The sequence below is a fragment of the Lathyrus oleraceus genome, chromosome 3, assembly GCF_024323335.1.
Source record: "Lathyrus oleraceus cultivar Zhongwan6 chromosome 3, CAAS_Psat_ZW6_1.0, whole genome shotgun sequence".
Lineage (NCBI taxonomy): Eukaryota > Viridiplantae > Streptophyta > Magnoliopsida > Fabales > Fabaceae > Lathyrus > Lathyrus oleraceus.
In genome coordinates, this window is record NC_066581.1 from 83321728 (window position 1) to 83342786 (window position 21059).

Sequence of the window (21059 nt, forward strand, 5' to 3'; positions counted from 1 at the left end):
TGTATTTCTTGTGACGTCTCAGCGTCTCTGTTCAGTGTTTTGTTTCGGTGTGCGTTAGCCGAGCTACGAGTGCTCTGATTCTTACTCTGGTTAGAGAAGATACGTATGCATAGGATGCGATATCCTAGCGAGCATGCTCCCCATTTCCCCGAACTACGTCGACTCTGATGTTTGTTTCTGACAAACTACGTAGGCCCAGGATGCGACATCCTGCCGAGTCCACTTTCTCCGTCGTCTTTCGCCTGTGTTTCATTCAAGTGTGTGCATTTCTTTGAGAAGTTTATCAGCAACCTTTTCCTATCCTTTTGAGCGTGGATCCCGTCGAGTACGACAAACGTGAGGGGTGCTAATAGCTTCCCCTTGCGTAATCGACTCCCGTACCTAGCAATCTCTGGTCGTAAGACCATTTCTTTCCCTTTTTCAGGTTTACTTCGAGCGTTTCCTTCCCCTCCTTTGGGATAAATAACGCATGGTGGCGGCTCTGTGTCTTTTCCCGCCGGTTGTTTTTCGCGTATGCGACACCTATCAAGACACATCACAGTCAGATTAGGAACCTCATTCCAATACTTTACTACAATCATTGAAGCCAACGTTGCAAGAGCATCTGCCATCCGGTTTTCATCTCGAGGGATACGATGAAACTCAACCTTTGTAAAGAAAGTTGAAATCCTCCTCGCATAGTCTCTATATGGTATCAAACCGGGTTGATTCGTCACCCATTCACCTTTGATTTGATTCACGACCAAAGCTTAATCTCCATAGACGTCCAAATACTTGATTCTGAGATCAATGGCCTCTTCAAGCCCCATAATGCAAGCTTCATATTCTGCCATATTATTTGTTCACATGAAAGTCAATCTAGCTGTGAATAGAAAATGAGTGCTTTGAGGAGTAATAATCACTACCCCAATGTCATTACCATACTGATTAACAGCTCCATCAAATACCATGCCCCAACGGGAACCAGGTTCTGGCCCTTCTTCAAGCAACGGTTCATCACAATCTTTCATTTTCAGGTACACAATCTCTTCATCTGGAAAATCAAACTGTACTAATTGGTAATCTTCAATCGGTTGGTGAGCCAAATGGTCAGCCAAGACACTACCTTTGATCGCTTTCTGAGATCGGTATTCAATATCATACTCTGATAACAACATCTACCAACGGGAAATTCTCCAAGTTAAAGCATGCTTCTCAAATATATACTTGATTGGATCCATTTTGGATATCAACCAAGTGGTATGATTCAACATATATTGACGCGGACGCTTAGCAGCCTAAGCCAATGCGCAACAAGTCTTCTCTAGCATAGAATACCGAGTCGCACAGTCAAGGAACTTCTTACTGAGGTAGTAGATTTCAAATGCTTTCTTTCCATTCTCATCTTGCTGACGAAGAACACAACCCATACTCTCTTCAAGCACAGTTAAATACATGATCAACGGTCTTCCTTCAACCGGTGGAGACAGAATCGGAGGCTCAAGCAGATATTCCTTGGTACTGTCAAAAGCTTTCTGGTAATCTTTGGTCCAATCACAAGACTGATCTTTCTGAAAAAGCTTGAATATAGGCGCGCATGTGGCAGTCATGTGTGAAATGAATCTTGAGATATAATTCAAGCGGTCGAGAAAACCTCTCACTTGCTTCTCAATTTTGGGCGCTAGCATCTCTTGTATTGCTTTTACCTTGGCAGGATCAACTTCAATACCCTTCTCACTGATAATAAGGCCCAACAACTTACCAGAACGAATACCAAAAGTACACTTATTTGGATTCAGGCGGAGTTTATACTTCCTCAAATGCTGGAATAACTTCAATAAATGCTCAACATGTTCTTCTTCATCAATTGATTTAGCAATCATATCATCAATATAGACTTCAATCTCTTTGTGCATCATACCATGGAAAAGAGTAGTCATTGCTCTTTGGTAAGTTGCACCAGCATTCTTTAAACCGAAAGGCATCACTCTATAACAGAATGTTTCCCAGGGTGTAATAAATGTGGTCTTCTCCATATCTTTGGGTGCCATCTTGATCTGATTATATCCGGAAAATCCATCCATAAACGAAAAGACTTTGAATTTAGCTGTATTGTCTACCAACATATCAATGTATGGTAGAGGGAAGTCATCTTTCGGACTGGCTTTATTCAAATCTCTATAATCGACACACATGCGGACTTTTCCATCTTTCTTAGGCACATCCACAATATTGGCCACCCACTGCGGATACTCGACAGTTACAAGGAAACCGACATCAATTTGCTTCTACACTTCTTCTTTAATCTTCACTGCCATATCGGGATACGTTCTTCTCAACTTCTGCTTGATTGGTGGGCATTTTGGCTTCAACGGAAATCTATGCTCCACAACCTCAGAATCCAAACCAGGCATGTCTTGGTAGGACCAAGCAAACACATCTGAATACTCTCAAAGAAGCTCAATCAACCCCATCTTCACATCTAGACACAGTCGAGACCCAATCTTGACTTCCTTCACATCATCCTCGGAACCCAAGTTAACTAGCTCAATCTGTTCTTCGAATGGCTGAAAGGCTTTTCCTTCATGCTCAAGAAGACGAGACAATTCATCACTCACTTCTTCATCATTTTCTTCCCCAGCCTTAAACATAGGGAATTCAAAATTTGGAGAAGGAGAAGGATCATTGTATTCAATGGAGTTAGGAACCAACCTGCATAATGATTTGATATTTTGATTTTAGAGAAGTGAATTTGTGACCAAATATTATACAGATGGACAATTATATTGTTTATTTATGTTTTTTGTGATTACCATTTTCAGAATAAAGCAAAAAGTAAAAACAAAACATCGTAGATGTGGATGAATAGAATTATATTTTATTAATGATCAAATTGAAATGCCCAAATAATGTTCACTTCTCCCTTAGGCATAAGAGAAGGATTTTCAAAAATAAATAAAAGCAATTACTTAGATTGATGCATAATAACAGGAATATCAACAATAGTCCAATTGTTGCAAGCTTTTCCATGTGTCACAAAATTGGTGTCGTCTTCCTCTTCATCATCCTCTAGCACAGCAGCTAAGTCTTGTTCATTTCCATGAATGAACCCTCCGCTACGGAAACCAAGTTGCATATCCTCTGATCTAGCAGTTGACAAACCTTGCTGAAAACCCAGACCGGTTCTACTCTTGTTATCGGAGACCTCTACCATACGTCCCCACTGATCAACATTTCCTTCTTCCACAATCTTTCTTGCATCTCTAAATGAGGACATGGGTGCCCCAACTCTCTTTTCAACAGCAATAGATAAGGCTTGGAACAGAGTTCCAACCTCATCCTCAACTTCAACATAAGAGAACGATGACAGGTGGCTGACTAGCAGCGCCTTCTCCCCGCCAACAATGACTAGCTTCCCATTCTTGACAAACTTGAGCTTCTGATGCAACGTGGAGGTAACAGCTTCTGCCTCGTGGATCCATGGCCTTCCCAACAGACAACTGTAGGCTGGGTGGATATCCATTACTTGAAAAGTAATCTGGAAGTCACTCGGACCTATCTTTACTGGAAGATCCACTTCACCAATCACCATTTTGCATGAACCGTCAAAAGCCTTGACGATTACACCACTATATCTTATAGGTGCTCCTTGATATGACAGCTTCGACAATGTTGACTTTGGCAACACATTCAACGAAGATCCGGAGTCAACTAACACATTTGACAAAGCGTCATCTTTGCAATTCATGGAGATGTGCAAAGCCAAGTTATGATTCCTACCCTCCTCGGGGAGTTCCTCATCACAGAAACTGAGGTTATTACAGGAAGTGATGTTAGCCACAATATGATCAAACTGATCCACTATAACATCATGTTCCACAAAAGCTTGCTCTAGAACTCTTTGCATTGCTTCTCTGTGCGCTTCGGAATTCATCAACATAGACAATACTGAGATTTTTAAGGGTTTTTGGAGCAGCTGCTCCACCATATTAAATTCACTTTTCTTTATTAGCCTGAGCACCTCATCATCATCGTCAGACTTCAAATTGTTGGATTCACCAGACTGACACTTTGGAGCACTAACAAACTCTACAACAGGCACATCCACCTTCTTACCAACTGAACAATCTTCTACATTCTTTGGGAACACCGGCCCAAACACTCGACCACTGCGGGTCACCTTAGTAACATCAACAATGCTTACAACAAAACTGGTCGTAGGTAACGGAACCTCTTGACCATCTTTCACCATAGTTGCATTATACTGATATGGGACAACCTTATCGGATGAATACAGGACTGGACCTGCCAACCATATGACCAACGGTGATACCGATCTCTTGCTGATACTGTTACTACTGCTGCTATCAAACTGAATCACCATCCTCTCTGTTGTCTTGAATACTGGCACTATAACATTGACATCATCATCTATGTGGCAGGATTGAACAATCTCAATCAAGCCTTCATCCATCAAACGCTGGATGTCCCTCTTCACAACCATACAACCTCTAGGATTGACACTACAGATAGCACAACCATCATGGTCATGCTCACAATCGCTCACTAAGAAAATATCCTTGTGCATCGTCACCAAGGACCTTCTAATGAAGCGTACATCAAATACCTTAAACTCCCCTGGACAACCGTCCACCATATTAACAAATGAATTTCCATGGGCAAGCAGTGGGTTAGCTTTAACATTTGGCGCACGGTCCTCAAAGGACACCATTCCACTCTTTACCAGTTTCTGAACTTCGTACTTGAGGGGGTAGCAGTTCTCGATATCATGACTGAGAGCTCCTTGATGAAAAGCACAACAGAGTTCCGATTTGTACCACCACAGAAGTGGTTCGGGTATTTGCAGAGGATTTCTCGGTTGTAGCAGGTTCTTGAGAACCAAAGATGGATATAATTCTGCATATGTCATTGGAATAGGGTCGAAAGAGACCTTCTTCCTCTCAAAATTCTGTTGCTGATGATTGTTGGTATTGTTGTTGTAGGTGTTTGTACGTTGATGTGGTTGTTGTTGACGTTGAATTGGTGTTGACTGATTTGCTGAAAATACAGGAATTACGGAAGATACTTGATGATGATGTTGACGAGGTGGTTGACTTCTTCTAATCTGAGGCCTCCTTTGCCTCCTGATCCTCTGTCGCACACGGGTCAAAAATGAGTTTAAAAGTGTAGTAAAACGGAAGCGACACTCGAATATCATATCACAAGGACTCTTGAAAGTTATAACCAAACGAATAAAAAGAAGGGGGTTTTTAAGGTTCAAAACTTAAATCGAAGATGATTAAAGATAAAAGCAAAATTGATAAATAAGCTAATCTATTGTATCGATTTCCGACTTATCATCGATTCTTATAATTTCAATTCCCTAGCGGATTCAATCCCATTCGACTACAATACCCACTTACAAGTGCAAATTGGTATTATATGATGTATATTCCTAATTTCCGAATTAAGCAAACAGATTTAAGCAGACGCGAATTAAGCAAACACGATTTAATCAAACACGATAACGAAAAAGCTACGCTAACGTGATTATAGTTAAGGATCATACAAACAATCAAATTTAATCAACTCTATCCTATAAGAAACAATCGAATTAAGAAAACGAAAGTAATTGAATTAAGCAAACGAGTTTATAGGAAGAATTGAAAAGAAATAGAAATTAAACTGAAATTAATAAAAACCTCAAAGTGGAATTCGAATACAACAGATTAGCTCTTTGGGAATTAGCTCTCCATGAAATCTTCTAAGCAATATTATATCATCAAAATTCAGAATAGGATTCATGTAGTAGTGAAAGACCTAATATAATAAAAGGGAGATTCGGGCCCTTATGGGATCCGACCCGAAAATTACAAAAACCGGCCCAAACTAACGATTTTAATTAAGTCTGGAACTTCAACGAATTATTCGACCCTTCTTCATTCCTAATATACTTTTGACTTTAACATGAAACTTGTATTTCTTTCTCTTAGCTTTCTAACTCATATTAGAACACGTCAATCTGACCCCTATAGCCCAAGTTATGATCCGAATAGTGACAAGATATCAAATAACTATTTATGCTGAAAATATAGTACGAAAATAAAATAAAGTCAAAAATAAACTTAAATATTAAAACACACTAAAATAATAAAAATAATACAGAAAACTATAGATTTGCCTAAGTACAATAGTAGAAGGTGTATCAAAATGCACTGATCAAATTCCCCCACGCTTGAACTTTTGCACTTCGAGCAAAATTATAAATTCAAAACTCAAAATAGAAAAAACAAGAACAAACAAAACATGCAATTCCAAAGGTTATCAAGATACAAGGTACAAGTAGAATTCTAAGTTTAAACTTCAAGAATATGATGTTAGTGAGAAACTTCTTATGACATTCAAAGAAGATAGGAAAACAGATTACCAAAGAGTACATCCAAAAGTAGTAAGAACCTCACAAGATAAAATTCACTCAACTCTCAAGTGTTTAGGTTAACTGTTTACACTCAAAGCACAACATGAAAGTTAGTACTACCATAAGCTTGAAAAGACTCTAACATCCACAATTGAAATACATGCACACAAATATCAAAAGGACTTTTATTTGGTTGTAACGTGGCCAAGGTAAGGGTGAGATAAATCCTAAGCGGTACTAGGCTAAAATTCAAAGAGACAAAAGAGACTTGAAAGAAACTGCAAGAGTTGAATTTACAAAATATTTCATTCACTTGAACAACTCTATAGCAATTGTTTTCTCTTCTCCTTTCTCTTTTTATTCATTTTTTTGGAGGAGTATGTATTGACATCCTTTTATTATTTTTTTTCATTCATTTTTTTCATTTCTATTTTCTTTTTCTATTTTTCTTTTCTTTTTCTGCCAACTTCTGAAATATTACAAACATAATTATTCAACCCCACACAACTCCAAACAAGACTCTTTCAACCCTTTGAATAAGGTGATAACATTTTTTTCACTGCTCGGCTTGTAATGAGTTTTAAACAAAAAAAAGGATAATAGACTCAAGGGGGTTTCAAACAAGGGATGATATTATTTCAGGGTTTGAAATTCTAGTTATCAGACTTTCGATATCACACGGGTTGTTATGACATCAAAATCTGCACAGACAAGAATTATGCAGAACTTAAAAGTAAGTGCAGTAAATAACACAAGTAATTGTTTACCCAGTTCAGTCCAACATGACCTACGTCTGGGGGCTACCAAGCCAGGGAGGAAATCCGCTATTAGTAGTATTAATTCAAAGCTAAACTCACCCGTTTACAACTCTTCACTTAATCCCTACCCAATGCAATTTCAATCTTACACTAAGATCAGAGTTCCTACTCACCCCCCCTCAATCACCTCAGTGATTACTACCTTTAATCAATATTAAAGACAATTTTGAAGTCACACTTCAAACAACTCTTGATTGTGCTTAACAGCTTTAATCAAGATACACAGCACTCACGCTTAAAAGCTTAGAGTGACACAACACTTACAACTCAATGAACACCCTACACCAAAGCAATCATCTACGAGATAACAACTTGGTTTACAAGATATGTCTAATACAAGACTCACAAAAATACAGCAGTGAAGTATGATGGACACACTAAATCTTCACGCCTCAAAATCCCCAGTTCTGAATGAAGGAACGACTTCCTTTTTATATTGCAGTACTTGGGCTTTGCACTTGTATTCTCCTAAATTTAAGGTCAAGCGAGTTCCCTTAAATTCCACATCTAGGTTACTAACAAATAGGCTATTTGTTAGGTTCATTAATTGTAGCTTGGTTGTTGATTTCCTGGATTTTCTCTCAGCTGTTGAATCCCTGAAGAATAGCCTGAGAAAAAGCTGAAACAGAAAAACTAAACAACCTACAATCTAGCATATGCTGTCAGGAATGAATGTCACAACATTCAGCTTGACATCAAGGACCATATGCTAAGTCTGTTTTTCCTGAAAACAGACTGTACAAGTTTGCTGAACTGTACAGGACCAAACTGTCCATTCTACAGTAGCAACTTACATTAATACATGTCAAAGTATCCAATTTGACATTTACACATTTAGCCTTAAGTCAGTTCTGTTATCCTTTTGAAGAACAGACTGAGAAACATACTGAAGTGTAGCAGAACACCACTCTGTCTATTGTTCAGTATATGCTGTCCATGATGAATGTCATAACATCCAGTTTGACATTCAGATAGTAGGCCTTATGTCAGGTCTGGTATTTCCTTGATAACCAGACTGTGAATGAATACTGAGCTCTAACAGAACACCAACTGTTCTATTCCTCAGTATCTGCTGACAGGGATGAATGTCACCACATCCAATTTGACATTTAATAAATCCTGTATTAGCTAATCCTGCAGTAAGCTACTCAAGTATGTCATGACGTTAGTCAAGACATCAGAGTACAATTAGATATTCTAACCTACAATGCAGTTACACAAACGCCTTCACAACATGTCATGATATCAGTCAAGACAATAGAATCCAGCTAGTGTTTTACCATACAATGCAGCCAATTAAACACCTACAGGGTTGACTTTTTGGCTAACTGGCTAAAAAAACAAAAAACAAAATTGCTTTTATCATATCAGTGTGCACAAGTAAACAACAACATCAACAAGAGTCAATTAAAGTTCTAGAGACTAACATACATGAGTGAACCACACAAGAAAGAAAGAGATGGATTTTTGTATGTTATCCATATAAGGCTCAAAATCTCACAAGATTAATTGATCTACCACAAATGATGTACAATTTAGAGTTTAGTCATTCCTATCATACTAAAAATGCACAACAAAATTTTCACATCACACCACAAGACTTTAGTCAAGAGAACTAAGAAAAATACTCATAATTGTAACTCAAAAACCAAAGGAAAAACCATGCAATTTTTTTTAAGAAAGCAAACAAAAACCAAAATAGAGAAAAACTGAAAACAAAACAAAGAAAACAAAATAAATAAATGGTTCTTTCCCCCAAACTTAAAATATACATTGTCCTTAAAAAAGAAAGAACATACATATAAAATAAGAGTGAGAGAAAGGAAAGAACACACCCGAGGAGTCAAGGCGGATAAATGATTGCATAAGCAGCCTTTCCCGAAGAGAGATCTTCTATAGTCTCTTCTTCCAAAGTCGGGTTCTCATGGAGTAGCTTTGGGTAGTGTTCATTGACCTTGAAATTTTGATTAGTGCATTTGCCTTGTATTCCCGGATCAAAAAAGTATCTTCGATAAGTAAAAGTGTTGAATGGGCACATGAAAGTGATCACCGTTTTCACAACATCAAGAATTAAAGGATTATGGGGCTGCCTCGCTACTTTTGTTTCATCTTTAAGTGAGATCATATGCATATATGTATGGATGGGATAATATCACGAGTGTCAGCCAATGTCCATCCAATTTCCTTCTTATGTTTCCGCTTAAGTTGAAGCTTTAATGAATAATATGAATCCTCAGGAAGTGATTTAGGCTCTAAAGAAGGTGGTTGTTCAATAGATGGTATGTTTGGGGCAGCCAGAATGTCAAGAGCTTCAGCTACATAAACAACTTCATTTAGACTGTCACCCTGCAAGACATCATCAATTTCAGCACAAATAACACAAAGGTTAGTGTTAGTACAATCATCACATGAGTAAATATCATCAAAACTAGATAAAGTTGGAAAATCAGCTGAAAACAAATCAGAATAAGCTTCATCAACAACTTCAGAAAGCAAGTCTATTTGAAAAACAAAATGCTCTTTCTCGTCAATCTTCTTATTTTTCAGTACTCTTTGTGGGAAAGGGATTGGTGACACATACTTTTTTTCAACCTCAACAACAATAGAAGGTTCAGGTTTATTTTCAAGTGTTACACTAATAATTTTTTTATTTTTTTCTAGGGTTGGTTCTATAACTTTTTCAGATCTCAAGGAAATTGCACTCACATTAGAGCCTTTTGGATTAACTATTGTTTGGGCATGTAGTTGGTTTGATCCTTGAGCTTGTTGCATGGCATTCATTGAAGTGGCAAGTTGTCCAATTTGTGTTTGCAAAGTCTGAATACTATAATATGTTCGCTGCTTAAATTGAAGAGTATTTATAACCATTTGCTTGACAAGTTCCTCTAGTGAAGGTTCAGAAGGTGAATAGGTGGTTACATGTGGAGGGTTATATGGTGGTGGTGGTGGAATAGGTAGCATCAATTGTTTCACTAAAGAGGTAAGTTCATTAATTCTAGTTTCTAGAGTCTTGTTGGAAGAAGAAACTTGAACCTCATTCATAACTTTTGCTTGGACCACAAAATTATCCCTTGTTGTGAACTGTTGGGAGTTAACTGACATGTTCCCAATCAAGGATTTGGCTGCAACAGGATATTCAATACATAAAGCATTATGATCAACATCAGGGGCAACAAGTTCTCTGAGGTTTCTTTGGTCAGCCATGTTAAACTCAATAGAAAAGAAAAAAAATCAACAAACAATGAGAAAACACAACTAATTCAACAATGCAACAACAAATAGGAAAATACCGACAATGTCTCTATTAAGTAAAAACAATTGAAATACGAAAAAAATGATTAAAATAAAATAAAAAAAATACAAATACACGAAAATTAATCTAATAACGTCAATTAAGAATTTTGAGAATTTTTGCGGAATTTTCTAAAACTACCAAAACAGAAAATAAATCATAAAAAATAGAAAAATAGGGAATTTTGATTTTTTAGGCAGCTTCCACTATTTAGTTCCTAAATAGAGGCTTTCGATCCTTAATTTTTTTCTAATGAATGGACAAAGAATCAGAATAATTTGAGACAATTTTCTTAAAAATAATTTTATTTTGAAAGAGAAACGAAATTAAATTAATAGGATAAAAACCTCAAAGCATTGGAAATTTGGTTATAGTAGATTGACTCTAGAAGATTAGTTCCTCTTCATGATCGCACAAAACAAAAAATTATGGTGAATAAGGTGTCCCATGCTACAGTGCAACGACTGCTCCTTTTAAATAAAATAAGGGTTGCACTTAAAATTCAAACTGGGCCAGAAAACCTAAATTCGGCCCAACAAACGGCCCAAAAGAAATTATTTCCTAAAGTACGAAACTTTAATGAATTATTTTAGACTTCTGCACTCCGAATCAACTTTTGACTTCAACATAAAACTTATAGTTCTTTCTCTTAGCTTTCCAATGCATATTAGAACGCGTCAATTAGACTTTTATAGCCCAAGTTATGATCTGAATAGTGACAAGATATCAAATAACTATTTACGCTGAAAATATAGTACGAAAATAAAATAAAGTCAAAAATAAACTTAAATATTAAAAGACACTAAAATAATAAAAATAATATAAAAAACTATAGATTTTCTTAAGTACAATAGTAGAAGAAGGTGTATCAAAATGCACTAATCACCTCCCACTGGTCACTGCATTAGCTTCATTGTCCTTCTTCTTGCTAAAACTGTTATCATATCTCTTGCTGGATGACACCTCCTATCTAGACAACCGTCCTTCTCAGACACCTTCTTCGAGACTCATCCCCATGTTTACCATTTTGGTAAAATCATTGGGGGCACTGTCAATCATCCTCTCATAATAAAATGAGCTAAGGGTCTTCAGAAAAATCTTGGCCATCTCTTTTTCTTCCAAAGGAGGGGTGATCTGAGCAGCGAGTTCTCTTCACCTCTATGCATACTCCTTAAATGTCTCTTTGTCTTTTTGAGACAACGATCTCAACCGATCTCTATCTGGTGCCATATCAATGTTGTACTTGTACTGCTTCATAAATGCTTCGCCCAAGTCGTTGAATGTGCGGACGTTCGCACCATCCAACCCCATGTACCACCTCAGCGCAACACCGGTCAAACTGTCTTGAATGTAATGGATCAAGAATTGATCATTATCCATTTGAGTAGACATCTTATGGGCATACATCACCAAATGACTGAGTGGACATGTATTCCCTTTATATTTTTCAAAGCCGGGCACTTTGAACTTTACTGGAATCTTCACAATGGGAACCAAACATAATTCAGTAGCACTCTACCCAAATAAGTCTTTACCTCTCAAAGTTTTCAATTCCTTACACAGCTCAAGAAATTGATCCTTCATCTCATCCATTTTCACATACACATCAGGGCCCTCAGACGGCTCGGAATGATAGATGGTGTCTTCCACTCGAGGTAAGGTATGCACCACAGGAGGCGGCACAAACATGACCAGGCTAGATGCTGGCATAGAAGCAAAGATAGGCGCAAAGCCTTCGGGCACGAAGTTCAGCGGCATTCCCCACGGGAATCCGACAGGCATATTGGATGCAAAATGAGCAGCAGTTGCGGGAATGGTAGAGGTAGCAACCCCTGAAATAACAGTCCTCTGAGGAGGAAGAGTTGCAGGCATTGGAGAAGACTGGATTTATGCAGCTAACACTGACTCCATCATGGAAGTCATACGGGCGATCTCCTCTTTCAAGTCTTTATTTTCTTGTTCAAGATGTTCCAAGATTCTGGAGTGATTGACGCGAGTATTGTATCGATGAGTCAGCTTGGCTGAAGCATAGAAGAAACACCAATGAGACATCTGTCGAAAGAGAAACCTGTTTATGCAAATGATGCATGAGATGTAATGCTTGATTGTTTTTATTTTCAAGGAGCTTACTATATTATTTGCAAATATATATATATATATATATTTAACAACAATTGCAACAACTTGATATGACCATTGTAACACCCCAAAATTTGCCCTCCTTATTCACGCATTCATTTTTAGGTCATTTAACATTAGATACATTGCATTTCATCATGTCAATCGGGATTAGCTCTGAGAAGCTTGAACATCATCCAGGACACTTTGTGGGTTCTATTTAGATGATCAGTCAACACAAGGGAAAGACTTGAGTTACTTCTAACAAGGGTCTATTCGTCAGTCAAAACGTTAATCTTGAAAGAGCAAAGGTTTGTTCATGAGCTATCATGCTCGCTAGGCGAAGCCCACGTGTTTTGAAAAAAAAAAACAAAAAAACGGAAAACAAAAAAACGGAAAAAAAAAATAATTAAATAAATAAATAAAAGAAAAAATCTTGGACTTGGACCTCTCTCATTTGAGCCCACAGGTCCATAAAAATCAGGTTATAAATTCAGAGTTTCAGTGAAACAAAAGGCCATTCTATTCCTATTACCCTGGCTGGAAAAAGATAGTGAGAGAAGAACTAACAGAGTTCAGAGCAACCTCCAGAGACTGAAGGGAACTCCTCTGCAAAGAACCAATTCCCTCTCATATAAACCCTAAGAGTGCTTTGCAAATCCAGCCGTGCCATTTAATTTCAACCGATCTCTCCAATCAGGTTTGCCCTTATTCCCATTACCTTTGTGCTTTGAAGTTGAATACTCTGAATGTTTGAGGTATGATGGATGAATTTCATTAGGTTTTTGCCCACGGGTTCATAATTATGTATGAATGTATAAATAATGCCTTGAATGCTTAATCGTTTAATTTCTGAAGTGTATGCCACAGGGTTTGAGGTTTTTGAAACCATACTGTTATCCATGAAAAATCCAAAACCCGCAGGCGCTCGCTAGCACCTTCGCTAGGCGAGCACGCAGCGACGCTTCGCCAAGCCTTCGCCAGGCGAGACAGTAGCGGTTGTGACAGTAGCATTTGCTTTTTTCTGTTTTGCTCTAATCTGACTTACATTTGTCATAGCATGTTTTCTCCTAATCCTTATTGTGTTTCACTAACCCTTTTGTTGAGTTTTTGTGAAGGCTCACATGACTTTTGCAGGGATAGCTCGCTGGATATTCCACTTTGCTTGTGGAATACCATTTGGGAGATTTATTCTGATTGCCTTGTTGGCACGTTTACTTTATACATGTTTGTTTTGTATGTGTTCGTATCCCCACAGGTAGCGCGGTTCCTTCGTCAAGGACTGCCTTTTTGCATTAGCATCCCTAACCCTACCAACTCATTGATTTTTCTTCTCCTAAGAACACGTTAACTCCTACTACAGGCGAGTAAGTCTCCAAAGGTCGAGCATCCGGTAGATTGCGTAGTAACGTCGTTCGTCCTAAACCCAATCCATAACCCCGTAGTTAGCCGAACTACGGCTTGCTCTGATTCTCATTCCAGATGAGATACGTAGGCATAAGACGCGATGTCTTAGCGAGCACAATTACCCTTAACCCCTAGGTAGCCGAGCTACGAAGACTCTGATTCTCATATTCAGATGAGATACGTATGCAGTGGATGCGACATCCGTGCGAGTCATTTTCTTTTGACCCCTTTTTTTTAGTAAATAACACATTAGATAAACCCACACCCTTTAGACAAAAACTGCAAAAGTGGATCCCGTAGAGTACTACGGATGCGTAGGGGTGCTAATACCTTCCCTTCGTATAATCGACTCCCGAACCCAAGATTTGGTTGCGAGACCCTGTCTTGTCCTTTCCTTTTTCTAGATTTACTTCGAGCGTTTCCTTTCCCTCCTTTGGGATAAATAACGCACGGTGGCGACTCTCCTGTCTTTCTTCGCCGGTTGTTTTTTTTCGCATTCCATTTTTCAGGTTGCGATAGCTGGCGACTCTGCTGGGGACCCGGTTTCCCTAAGCGAGTCCCTCCTAGCTTTTGTAGGTTGTTTGTTTATTGGGTGTTTATTCTTTTTTACAGTTATTTATCTTTCAGCATTTACCTTCTTTATTGCATTGTGTACATATGACTGCCGTATCTGCTGGTTCTGTTTGTGAGATGAGTTCTATACCCGAACTCGAGTGCACTTAGGATAGTAGAATGGCATAGTCTTGTTGACTTGTATGGAGTTATTCCTTAGCAAGTTGACTTGTAAGCCCATTCACTTGGTGGAGGTCATGTTGGGATCAATAATGTCACACAAGTAAGTTGTGGTTAGACATTACTTTTTCCAATATAGACCTTATAAGCCAAAGACCTTAGTTTACCAAACCCATCTTGGCCTATTTGTAGGACGTAGTGCGAAAGTCGTTCAAGTGTAAGATTTGATACGATTGTTACACGATACTACACTCATAAGAGTCTCTCTTGAGAATATTTTTGGAATACGAGTAGTCGTTCCTCCGATAATATCCGAAAGATGGGATTATGACTATGGGAACCTTTTGTAGAACATGTTTGGCAGGTTTAAACCTTAGTACACTCCCTTTGGGTGGTTCTTAACCTAAACTCCATGCTCATGACTTGCAACAAACCCTTGATTCATGGTTGATCCGTTCAGGTATCCTTAATATCAATGAAACTTGGGTGTTGATAAGGTGTAAACCATAATCCACCAAAAATGGATGGTTGATATTAAGGATAACATGATCCATCCCATGACCTTTGTTTGGTGTGCTTTGCTTGACTCTCTTAATTTCTCTCCAGGCAGTGCAACCTGACAAATGTTCAAGCAGATCCAGCAATTCTGATTGACATGCCATTGCATTGCATAACATCATATGCATATTTGCATCCAACATCTCATGCTTATTCATTTGCAAGGTATTCCCTTTTTAAGGGGGGGCCTTAAAATCGAATAAGCAGTGCATCGCATACCATGCATACTAACCCTTGTTTATTTTGCAGGTGTCACCGCAGTGTCTAATGTTTGTTCCCTGTATCAGGCAGTTATTGGTCCCAAGCGAGTTCACAGGTACCCGACAAAGGAAAACTGTCCACGACTAGCAATGGACCAGATACAGAAAGAACTGGCTGATATGCGTGAAAGGATGGATCAGTTCATGACATTGATGACTGGTATGGCAGAAGGCCAGATGAAGCTGAAGGAATTGGTTGAGCAACCGAGGCCGGATCCAGAGGTGGAAATACCAAGTGCTGAGGGGAACCCCGGTAACCCTGGGAACCCTGGTAACCCTGGGAACACTGATAACCCCATGAACACTGGAAACGCGGGTAACGCAAATGTTGATGGAAACCCGGGTAATGTTGGCAACACGGGAAATGTTGGGAATGGTATTGGCGGAAGGTACAATGTGAATCAAGGGATTCGGATTAACGGGCGCCCCGTTACTGAAGATTGTCAGTATGATCAATTTTCTTTGCACGACGAGGCCCTTGAGACCACTCGCCGTATGGATGAGCTTGCTGAGAAGCTCAAATCTTTGGAGTCTCAAAATTCCTTAGGTTTTGATGTCACCAATCTTGGTCTGGTTCAGGGAGTAAGGATCCCTCACAAGTTCAAACCCCCTACTTTTGAGAAATACAACGGGGCTTCTTGCCCATGCACTCATCTCCAATCTTATCTGGGAAGGTTGGGAGCTCACACTGAAGATGAAAAGCTGTGGATGTACTATTTTGAAGATAGTTTAACTGGAGCTTCTCGTGAATGGTATTCTCATTTGTCTCGTACTACCATCAAGAGATGGAAAGACTTGGTAGAGGCTTTTGTCAAGCAATATCAATACAACTTGGACATGGCTCCAAATCAGACCTTGTTGCAAGGAATGTCTCAGACTGCCAAGGAAACCTTTAGAGAATATGCTCAGCGTTGGAGACAGATTGCTACATCCGTCCAACCCCCTATGTCTGAAAGGGAGATGGCGGACATGTTCATGAACACTCTTCAAGGCAATTATATCGAGAGATTGGCTGCTTGCCCGTCAATCAGCTTTGCAGAGATAGTGATTGCTGGAGAAAGGATCGAGAGTCTGTTGAAGATGGGCCGAATTCAAGACAACAGTGCTTCCAACTCATCAGTTCCTAAGAAACCGTTTGCTGGTAACGGTCAGCGAAGAAGAGAAGGTGAGACGAGCGTTGTATATGCCGGCAGAGGCAGGGGAAGAGGACGCCCTAATTATTATCAAGATCAAGTGGCTGCAGTCAATATTCCAACACCTGTTCCTCAACCGCAGTATCATCCGCAACAGCAACCCAGGTACAACAATCAACAACAAGGAGGTAATCCGGGTCAGTAGAGACCCTATCAACAACGTCCAAGGCAGGCGGACGGGGTCATTGAGCCAATCCCAATGCCTTATTCTGTATTACTTCCCAAGCTGATTGACATGAATCTGGTTACGTTGAGAACTCTGGCCCCACCCGTCGATCCCAACAATCTTCCTAGAGGTTATGATGTCAACGTCAGATGTGCTTTTCACTCCAATGCACCTGGCCATACTACAGATAATTGCAAGGCTCTCCAGCTAAAGGTACAAGATTTGAGAGATGCCCATGCCATCAATTTTTCTCCGATGCCTAATGTTATCCAAAACCCGATGCCAGCTCACGGCGGACAGAGGATTAATGCTGTTGATAGTGGGGAAACTTTGAATTTGGTTTCTGATGTGACTAAAGTGAAGACTTCGCTATCGATGGTCAAAGACCGACTCTTGAAAGGACGGATTTTCCCGGGCTGTGAGTGTCGCAACGCGAAAAACAACCGGCGGAAAAAAACATGTTTTTACAGAGCCTCCACCGATGCTATTCATCCGCGAACGGAAAGGGAGTGCAGGACTAACCTAAGAAATGGGAAAAGGAACGGTCTTACGACCAGAGATTACAAGGTACGTTAGTCGGTTACGCAAGGGGAAGGTATTAGCACCCCTCACATCCGTCGTACTCGACGGGATCCACGCTCAAAAGAATAGGAAAAGGTTGTTGATAAACTGCTCAAAGAAATACATGCACTGGAATAATAAAACAGGTGAAAGAAGACGGAGGAAGGGGACTCGGCCAGATGTCGCATCCTAGGCCTACGTAGTTTGTCAGAAACAAACATCAGAGTCAACGTAGTTCGGGGAAATGGGAAGCATGCTCTCTAGGACATCGCATCCTATGCATACGTATCTTCTCTAACCAGAGTAAGAATCAGAGCACTCGTAGCTCGGCTAACGCACGCCGAAACAAAACACGAAAAAGAGACGCTGAGACGTCAAAAGAAACACCCAACAGGAAACGGAATGCCAATCCATGGACTTATATCCAACTCCTGACAACAAAAGGAAACAGAATTCCAATACATGGACTTACATCCGCCTCCAAACAAAAGCAAACAAGGAAACAGAATGCCAATAGATGGGCTTACATCCGACTCCAACAAATAGCACACGCTGACCAGCGAACACCAAAGGAAAAGGTTATCAGATTGACAAACTAATAGGGAGTCTGGAACTCGAGCCTAATAGTTGTCGCACAAACACACACAAAAAAGAAAAAAGGCGCCCGGAGAGATCTCGCACGATCTTCTTCCTACGTATCTCATCTTGTATGAGAATCAGGGCGACGTAGTTCCCCTTAACAGGGGAGAAACTCTCTCCTACCCAGAGACCGGGAAAACAACAAACTAAAAGGGAGACTGACTCGAGCATAATAGTTGTCATGCAATCCACAATCCCTAAGTCAAAGTCTCTAACCTAACTCATCCGAGAAGGGAGAAAAAACACATCAAAAGTTCACATGTATGCAATCATCACACTCTATATACAAACAAGAGGCTCAGACAAATGGTTGGGCTTTAGTCAAGAGGGGTCATATCAACCTCGACAAAGAAGCCAAAACTGTAGGGGTATGCTGAAGCTCTTAACCACTAACATTGAAAGTTAGGGTGAAGCTGATGAAATATGGTAATGAGGATTAGACCTCATGCTCTTAACCCTGGCCTGGGTGATCTCAAATCAAAGAAAGCGTGGGGATCTAGAAAGAGGGACCCTATTCCACTTGACTAACTCTATACACAGATCTTGGGTTATGTTCAAGAGCATCAGCACGTAGTGCGAGCATAATGAACGACTCACTGATTAACAGGGGATTGATTGCTAATCCCTTCTATCTGTCAATTGCCTCTTCTTTTAGGAGTACTTATCAAGTAACATGCCTCATTTAGAGGTCTTTAGCACAAATGTAAACAATCACAATCATGGCCTCTTAAGGAGGATTTCAGCCAAAACGCATGCCAAAAAGGCGACAGGACTTCCAGACTACATGGAGAAAGAAGGCTAAGCTACCTCAGTGGTGTATCAACCACACTCCAAAGCAAAGCTCAAGCAAGAGTTAAAAGCGACTAATGTACATGTACAAAAGCCAAACAGTTAATATTGTATTCAGAAAATCAATCAGACAAACAACAGTGGAACTTTCCAATATGTACACAATGCAAGTCATAAGTGCAAGCATTCAAATGAGTTTATCACATCAATGGACCTACAACACAACAAGAATTAGTAATCAAAGCAACTTGCATCTCAAGTAATGAGACCAAACCAAACATTAGTGCTAAATGCTCAATACTTGAAACACAAAACACAACTGGTGAGTACAAACCACTAGTGCAAAGACTAGGGTCAAAGGCAAATTAAAAGACCAAAACAGAAATTAATATTTTACACAAAGCATATTAAATCAATCCACAAGATGTCCTCAAAAGGACAAAAGCCAATTCAATATGCAAAGCCATCAAATAATCAAGATAAGGCAAAGGCAAACAATGTGATCAAAATTGGACATCAAACATAGAAAATCCACATTAAAACAGAAATGTAACCAATGATCATGAAATTTTTTATATGAACACAACATGTTATGAACAAGCATCATACCAAAAATTAAGTCCAGAAGCAAACAAATGGTGTGTGAATGAAAATGCACAAGTACAAGGTACGAAATGTTACACCAAATGTCACAACATATGTTCATGTGTCCAAAACAGTGGTATTAAATGATAAAAATGCCAAACAAAAGCCAAATGATCATGTCACATGTTATGAATAAGCATGTCAAATTTCAAGGCAATTGGACAAACTATGAGCATTTCACAAATCAATTAGCACAATATATCATTTTGATGTCATGTTCAATCAACAAATCACTATTAAAAATCCAGAAACACACAATTCATGAAATTAATGCTAAAAAATAATAGACATCAACACAAGAATGTGGAAAAAAGCTTGGATCAAATTGGATTATTTTTCTATTTGTTATGAATTTTTGAAGTTAAGGAAATAAAATGAAACAATAATGAAATATTGTGGAAATGAAATATGAAAGAAATAGAAATGTACATCCACCAAGTATTGAACACAGGTACTCATGGTTCAAGCGTGCTTCAAGTGGAATTAAAAATGTGCATAGCGAGGAATCGAACTGAGGACATGAAGGTTCATGCAGCGCTTGAGTAAAATTAAATGGAATTTTGAAAAACAACACGCGCTAGGTTCGAACAGAGGTTTGTGAGGTCACAGGCGCGCTTAATTGGAATTTAAAAAAAAGGTGCAAAGTGTGGAATCGAACGCAGGACTGGCTGGTTACATGAGCGCATGAAGCAAGCCCTAGGATGATGAACCAGACGGCCGGAATAGTGATTCCGGTCGTCTTCTCCGGTTGCATCGCCGGTGAAGGTTCAATAATTTTTTCCAGATTTCAACATGCTATACATCAATGGAAAGGTCTTTCTTCGTACATCACGAATATCATGCTAACTAAGCCTAAAACTCCATGGATTGAGCAGATCGAAGGAAAACAATATGAACATCAAAATTTCATTTCCACATATCTCACTCGATTCTTAACCAAATTCAAAACAATTTATATCAGCATCATCAGTGAGGCAAGCTTTACCTAATCATGGCAAGAAAACGAAGAAAATAGATGATCGAATTCCAACCTGTTTGAAGAGCAGTGTGTTGATCTCGTGTATTCAAGGCCTCACCACTTCCAGATCTTCTTCCTCTATGATTGCTTTGAAGCTTTGAACAAGAATTGATGGTTGAAAGCACTCCAATCCAGCTCAATCTTCAAGTTCCATTAACATGTTCATGCACTTGTGTAGCTCAAATCTGGACCAATTTCTTCGAACCAATGCTTGATTACTACTCAATAATGCTCAATGAACAAGATTATGCAACAAAATTGATGAGTTATTTGAAGAAATTTCAAGTTTGAAGTGAGAGAATTTTTGGAGGGAAAAATGAATTTGAGATAGATGTTTGAAATGACAAATGGACCTCTTTTGAACATGATTGAGGTGTTGAAACTCATTTCCCCACCTCATAGCCCTCAGCTCTTGCACAGTTGACTTTATGTGGTCCTCAGATGACCTTGACATGCCCTGATCAGC